Source organism: Lupinus angustifolius, chromosome LG12, assembly GCF_001865875.1.
Source record: "Lupinus angustifolius cultivar Tanjil chromosome LG12, LupAngTanjil_v1.0, whole genome shotgun sequence".
In the NCBI taxonomy this organism is placed as follows: domain Eukaryota; kingdom Viridiplantae; phylum Streptophyta; class Magnoliopsida; order Fabales; family Fabaceae; genus Lupinus; species Lupinus angustifolius.
This window is the reverse complement of record NC_032020.1, coordinates 14,363,424-14,371,729: the sequence shown is the minus strand read 5'-3', so window position 1 is coordinate 14,371,729 and position 8,306 is coordinate 14,363,424. Positions and strand designations below refer to the sequence as shown.

Below are 8,306 nucleotides of genomic sequence, written 5' to 3'. Positions count from 1 at the left end.
GTTTTCACTCTGATGGGGAGATGAGAAAACTAAATTTGATTTGGTGTATTGGGGACCATAACCTTCCTGATGTGTTAACTAATAGGGTTCCCATTATCCCCTATGGGTTAACTTGATGGGTATCCACCTATTAAGCCCATATCCGTTATAACCTTTTAGAAATCTAAGGGGTGTCAGTAATTAGATCACTTATAATGTAACCCTGAAAATAAATAGCTAATATCATTGCATCAAATATATGATGCTCACCTTAATTAGAAATTTATAATATCTAACAACCATTATTAACCATCCCTCATAAAAAAAAATCCTTTTTCATAAAGTCAAACATTAATTATGTAAGTTATACAGGTTTAACCGTGGGGGTGAGGCTATCAACTTAATTAAACATTTTGATATGATAATGTGAATTCGAAACATGAATCAATCAACTCTCTATCACATTTTTGAAGACTGATTCAACAATTCTGGTGATCTGGCGCTCCGACGCACAGATACGTGAAACACCCTTCCGTGTCAGTGTCCGGCACGTATTCAACACGGATACACTCGGATTCGCGAAAAATATGTATCCGTAGAGTATCCATAAATTAAAAAATAAAATAAAATAAATAAACATCAAGACACATATCCGATTCATATTTAAAAATAATAGGATATATGGATTCGTTTTCAGTAAAATATATGATATATAGATTCCATTTTCAATAATATAAGATAAAATAGATTCGTTTTCATTAAAATAGGATAAGATATATTTGTTATGGATTGCAATGATTTTCAATTTCCATTATAATTTTGACTTTTGATATTTTGATTTACACTTACAATTTATTATATTTTATGTGTTTTTATTATTTTATATGCGTATCCCTGAATGTATTGTATCATGTACTTTAGAAAAAATATGTGTCGACGTATCGGATACGTATCATATCCGACACACGTATATGTATCCCTGCTTCATAGATCTGGCGTATCAAATCATGCTATCAGAGAGCATATCAGTTAGCATAAGTGTATTAGTGTGTGCATGATTTTGGTTCATATAAGACCGTTGATTGATAATGCAATTTATATTTTACATAGTCCCTCCTAAATTCACATAAAAGGTTAAAGTTATACAACACATTTGACAACCAATATAAATGTTTTTGAATCATGATTTGAATAAGTGATGTGACAATATTAGTGGTAGATCATTACATAGAAGCCATGTATTATATGTCAGAGTACAATGTCAATTGAGTAAAGGTTTGTATTGCCGTCTAGGTACGGTGGAAAATAGCAAATAATTCTTGCATAAGAGTAGAAGATAAAAATTCTGCCCTGAAAGTTAGGGAAAGAAAGACGCCTTTAACGTAACTAGTTTTTATGCACCTAAGGTAGGGCTATAGGTACATTACAACATAAATTTTTGGAGGATTTGTAAGGTATAATCTAGGGAATACCATAGGAGAAAAAACTTTTCTATGATTGGGTCAATGGACATATTGAGAGGGACACTAGATGTTATACAGATTTCCATGTGTTATGGCATAGTGGGAGCAAATATGGAAGGTAAAAGTATTCAAAATTTCTCCTCAACTTTTAATTTTAGAGTATCTACAATGGAGAAAATATTTCTATTCTTATTTGGGTCCCACACATTATTTTATAATTTATTACAATTCCCTATAAAATAACAACAACGTCTAGTTTTTTTCCACAATGATAAAAATTATTCTTATTCTTATTTGGGTCTCACAACCTACCCCATACTTTTATATTTTACAATAAATATAGCAAATTTTTAAGAATAATTACTTATTTATTTATTAACAAATTAAAAATTGTTATAATTTATTATAAATATTAGAAATCAATTATAAATAAAAATATATATAACTTTGTTGTTGATATACATGCAGTCGTTGGAATTTTCATTTAATGATTCAAGATTTTTTTATGTTTATGGATATTTTGATGTTTCTAGATATGCTTGTGCTTGTATTTATTCTTGGATAGTGTATTTTCATTGTTCTTCTCTCCTCAACAAGGAGTGTTCTTATTTAGCCACTGTTGTTCTTATTTAAGAACAAAACACAAGGAATACGAACATCACATTGGAGAACAAAATAAAAATGTTCTTATTCTTTCAGAACAACCTCAAGAACTATCACATTGGGCGCTCTTACTATAGTAAACACATACTCCAAGAAGCATGAGAAGCATTCGGTCACATGTATGACTAAGGCGACATCTTCTCAAATTGTTTTCTTTCTTATAAAGAAATTAGATAGAAAGTTTTGCTTCAACCACAAAGCTATACATGGAAAGAGCTTGATGACCCAACATAGAGTTTTAGTTATGGACATAAGGTTTAATAATAGAATGGAGAGAAAATGCTAAGATAGAGTCTTTTGAGTCAAGTGGTGGAAATCGATGGGTGGAGAACGAAGAAGCTTCCAACAAATTATTTTGGAGGAAAGGTTTTAAGAGACACAAGGAAGTGTTAATAACGGTATGTGGGTCAAGATGGCAAGGGAAATGTTTGGTGTATCCAGAGGCTCCAGACCAAAGGGTAAAGAAATATTATGGTGGGACAAAAGTTTCCAAGACAAAGTTAATTTGAAAAAAGAAATTTATAAAGCAGGATTCTTTTGTAAAAATACTGAAAGTTGGAAAATACATTACTCAAGTTCTGATAGTGGTCAACAAGGCTTGGGCATGGTTGACTCAAGACTGAGACATGGAAATGAAGTTTGTTGTTAGAGAGGCGAATTTGGTGGCGGACTACATGGCTAAATTCGGTTCTCACTCCGTTGACGAGTTCAAGACCTGTGATTCAATTTCAGATGTTTGTCAAGCTTATTTTGATTTGGATCTTTCCTCTTTAGCTTAGTCTTGTTTTTCCTTTGTACCAAAAAAAACATAAAGTGAAAGATTAAAATTAGACTTGTTATTATATAATTCAGGAATTGGAGGTGAAAGAAACTTTGAAAATGATCGAGAATGACAAAGAAATTGAATGAGATAATATACCTATTGATATTGAGAATGTTCCTAGATAGTAAGATATTGGTTAGCTCACAAGTTGTTTAATAAGATTATTTTGTCTAAGAAGAACTTGGACAAGTAAAAGAGAAACATTTTAATCTCTATATGTAAAAACAAAAAAGACATATAACTTTGTGCAAACTATAGTAGGAGTAAGCTCATAAGGCATATGATAAGGTATCTAAAGAAGTATTTTGGAAAGCTCAAGAGAAAAAAGAAGTTCAAATTTCTTATATTTGAACAATCAATTATATGTATAATTAGATAAAGATTAATGTGAGAACACAAAGATTAATGTGAGAACACAAAATATGGTTTCAGGAACTCTTTGTACTATATTTAGTATCTTTATTAAAAGAAGTACATGATAGTGACACTAAATTCAAGAGATACAAAAAAAATACAAAATACAAAATAAGATAACATTCAAGATAAGAGTAATATCATCATATGCCAAGTTTAGACTATAGGTTAAATCCAGAGAAGTGGAGAGTTGGTTCAAGATGAAGTGGTATTTTCTTGGCAACAGTAAGCTCATCCCATTCATCTCTTCCATATCTATTTCTTGAATTACTCCATCAATTTGAGGAAGCTTCCAATTGAACCAATACAAAAGATTAGCAACAATATACTCAATAGAAGCAAGCCCAAATGAAATTCCAGGACACCATTTCCTCCCAATACCAAATGGAATTAATTCGAAATCTTGTCCTTTGAAATCAATTTGGTTACTTTGAAATCTTTCAGGAATGAACTCTTCAGGATTGTCCCATAATTCTGGGTCCCCTTAGATTGCCCATGCATTCAGAAGTACCATGTTTTGGGTGGAATTTCGTAACCTTTTAGTTTCACATTAGATGTTGTGTTTCTAGGAACCAAAAGAAGAATAGGTGGATGTAATCGTAATGTTTCTTTGATTACACATTTCAAGTAGCTCATTTGATTAATATCGTTTTCATCAACTTTTGATTTTCTCCCAACAACTCTTCTTACCTCTTCTTGGGCTCTCTTCATGGTATTTGGATTCTTAATCAGCTCTGCAAAAGTCCAATCCAGCGCTGTTGAAGTAGTGTCACTTCCACCAATAAACATGTCCCGAAAGTGAGACAAAAATCTTAAAACAACACTTACTAATATGAAAATAAAAAATATTTTTTTGTATCCGGAGATAATTTATCTCCTCCAACCAATAAAAGTATGACATGTGTACTATTTTGTTTAATTTTAGAAATATTTTTATAGAAAATGATTAAATAGGACACATGTCATGATTTTAGTGGTCAGATAATATAATTTATCTCCTTATACCATGAAATACTTTATTTTCTTTTAATATAACACACAAAAGAAATTTCACTTTATTCTTATTATGTTGTTCTAAATCTTATTTTAAATCATATCAAGTGCTAATAACAATATATTAAGTTAATTATAAATTTTATACATTTATTAATATTATTATTATTTCATTAACATTAATACATGACAAGATTTGGAACAACATATATTTATTCTCTTATTACATATGAGTCATGCATACAGTTATGTATTTAAGGTGTATAGAAAAACATTTTCCATATCCTTATAAGCCCATTTGGAAGAATTGCCTATATCTTATAAAGATGGTGAAAATTATATAAAAATAGTGTCTCAAATTAAAGTTATAATCGTGAATAAAAAACATTAAAATTGTAAAGAAAACAATTATTTACTTTGGAGTTAGCATGTGGTGCCATCAATGAACTGAATTTCTTTTAGAACCACATAAGAAAGGCAGAATGCTTATTGTGATTGGTTTTTTATTGTACAACTTTTTTTTATGGATTTTGATGACACGGGCTACAGCATTAAGGATGTGGTGCCATGAATATGAGATGACAGCTAAAGTTGAAAATGTAGCCATATGTTACTATAAATTTAACTACGTGTATGAAAATTCATCAAATTCAATCCTTTCTGAAATTTCTAGATGTTTGATTTGGCATTTTCCAAAGAAAGATAAATGATGCAGAAAAATCCCTTGGTACTAGAAAATATTGAAAAAACTTTGTTAAATATTTGTTCAATTAAAATAAATTAAATGATAACTTAGTATCAATAAGGATGATTTGGAGGAAATATCTAAAGTTAAAAAAACCTAGTTTATGGTTCAAAAATTTGTTTAAGAGTAAAAATTAATATGATACTTATGAAGTCTTAAGGGACTAAAATGAATATTTTCTTTTGGAGTATGTGAGAGGGAAGAAGATAATACTAGACGATGTCATTTTCTAACTTATTTTTTTAATTAAAAAATGAAAAGATGTTGTTCCTCTAAGTTGAAATAACTTTAGTGTGGAATCGCGTATATGAAGTTCATATGTCACGTAAGCGATTCTGTTAAATTAATAGACAGAGATAACAGAGAGACGTGTGTCTACATTTTTAAAAAGTAGTCGAGACTAAAATAATAATTAAAATTTATTATAGGTTAAGTTGATAGTCACTTAAAACATGAAGAATTAAAATAAGTAATTATACTTTTAGTTTTTTAAGCTTTATTATCTTTATGCCATTAGAAGTATTAATGTGTGAGTATATAAGAAAATTTATAAGAGATGAAGAATATCTCCTATGTTAGAGAGAGAAGTGCATCAAAACCAAAAGAAACAAATATCATGGTTGGACACTTTTGTTCTTTAGATATAATATTATGACATTTTTACCCTATTGAGGTTTTAGTTTGATTTCAAAATTCTAAGTGTGTCAATGGAAAAAATTGTTAGAAGGAGTACTAGTTTATACACCTAAGAATTGATATTATTCTTTCACATGAGAGATAAAGAGAAAGAGGTACCGTTAGGATTGCTTTGAGACTATCTTTGGTGAGCTCAAATTCAAGCGTACCACTTTCTTGAAGTTGAAGGAGTATGTCCACAAAGTCTTTATTATCAACTTGGTCATTACCCTTCATGTCCCTTCTCTTATGTTCTGCAATTACTCATCAAAAAAAGCATCTAATGCAACAAAAGTAGCTTTATTTTCTGGAATTAGGCCTGTAAGAACATCAACCCAACCCAATGAAGGGAAATAATCACCCACACTAAAAGCTGCGAATAGCATCCTTCCTAACAAATAGTATGGTAGGACACTTTTGTTCTTTAGATATAACAAATAGCATGGTAGCATCCTTCCTAACAACCCAATGAAGGGAAATAATCACCCACACTAGAAGATATGTTGTTTGATATTGCTAACAGCATCTCAGTCAGATTCACAGAAGACATGTTACTTTCACATGTTTCACGTATAGTGTTAACCAAATCTGCAACTTCTTCTTGTCCAATAGAGTTAAAAGATCTCACCCTTTTCAGACTCAGAAGCTCAACAACACATACCTTCCTCTTTTGTCTCCATTATTCGCCGTATTCTGCAAAACTCGCGTCCTTACATCCATAGAGAAAGATTTTAGCAGCAGTAGTTTCTGGCCTGTTGGAGAAAACAACATCATGCATTTTTGCTATCTCTTTTGACATGTCTGCTGATGAAACTATAAGGGTTGGAGTCTGACCGAGATGTAGGAACATGAGAGGGCCATATTTTTGAGAGAGTGTTCGAAGGGAGTGATGTGGCAATTATTCGGTTAAGACTCTAAACAAGAGTTGTTTTTAAGTTTGATTAGCAATTGGATTCGTTGGACCACCGGGTCTAGTGATCAAAACACTAATCTTATTATTATACTTTTATATATATATATATATATATATAAAAGAATGACATTTTTAAGTTAGAATGGGAAGAACCCTTATCAACCACTATATTAGTATGGCATGCTTCCCCATCCCTTAAATATAATATTCCTTCGTCTAGTTGAACGCACAACCTCCCTTGTAGAAACTCTAGAACCTACATAATATACTTCTATATATCCACATTCATATGCCTTTTATGGATATATTGTGAAACATTATCTTATACGAATTGATTAGAAAGCAAGACTTCCATTTGATGACATTGGATTTAAGTAATAAATATAAAATTGCACTTATATTAGAATTTTCTATCTTAGGGCCATTGTCATGTTTGAGAACTCCATTGTTATAGTAGATAGTGAGAAGTTCTTTGAATATTATATTCGTGTGGAAATTCGATTTTTTTCTATCTTATATCATATAGAACTAGTAAATCTTGATAAAGTCATTGTGGGTGTGTTCTATGTGGCCGACCATTAGTGGTGTTTCAATTATAGGAGAAGCTAATTATTAGGTCGATAATGACACCCACATTACTACGCCAAAATTCATATTTAACAATGATCATTCAACAATGTTTTCTAGCATAACGCCGTTAAATACAAGACGGAAGATAATCAACATCGTTCTTTTAAGTAATAGCTGTTAAATTTGGTAGGCGGATGTAACTTTCACAGTGTTTGTTTCAATGAACATTGTTGTATGTCTACGTAAGATATTCAACAACACTATGTTAAGCAAGTGTTGTTTATTTGAATCTATTCAACAATACTTGCTTAAATGAGTATTATTAAATGTGATATATTAACAGTATTTATTATAATGAACGTTGTTAAAAGTTACATATTTAATTTGTAAGATGAAATAATTTGTAAGGTGAAATATGGGATTCTACTTGCTTTAAAATCTTACTGTTAAGTAGCACTTCTCTTCTTTAAGGAAGTCTTCGAAGTTTTATGACCTTTTATTATATTGGTTTACCATATGATTACATTGTATTCTTGTTGTGATGAGATTCCAAACTTTCCACATATGTCTATAGAGATTACTCTTGCATTAGCCATATTTATGGTAGTTGGAATTGTTCTACCTAGTGAGATTCCTTTCAACCTCAAATTGTAGCATCCCTTTAGTTTTCCCTAGTTACTCTATTACAATAATAAACTTGTATAACAATGTTTTTTTAAGATATTCGATAACACTCTTTTAAACAAGTGTTATTAATTTGAATCTATTCAACAACACTTATTTAAATGAGTGTTGGTAAAGATGATATATCAACAACGCTCATCACAATGAGCGTTGCTAAAAGTCACGTATTTAACAACTCTTGCTTTAGTGAGCGCAGTTAAAAGTCATACATTCAAACAACGCTTGTTTTAGTGGATGCGAATCTTTGCATTTTAAAAATAAACCTCACACACAGTAATACACATGTCATTTAGTATTTTATTTCTTTTACTATTCTTCTTCTTTTAGTTTCTCTCTTCAAGCAAGTTATTAACTTTTGGTTTCTATCTTTGAGCATAAGGTGAA

At 30.6% G+C, this 8,306-nt stretch overlaps 1 pseudogene; it reads right to left on the bottom strand.

Moving 5' to 3' along the window:
• Positions 3,415–6,653, bottom strand: LOC109361915 (annotated as a pseudogene).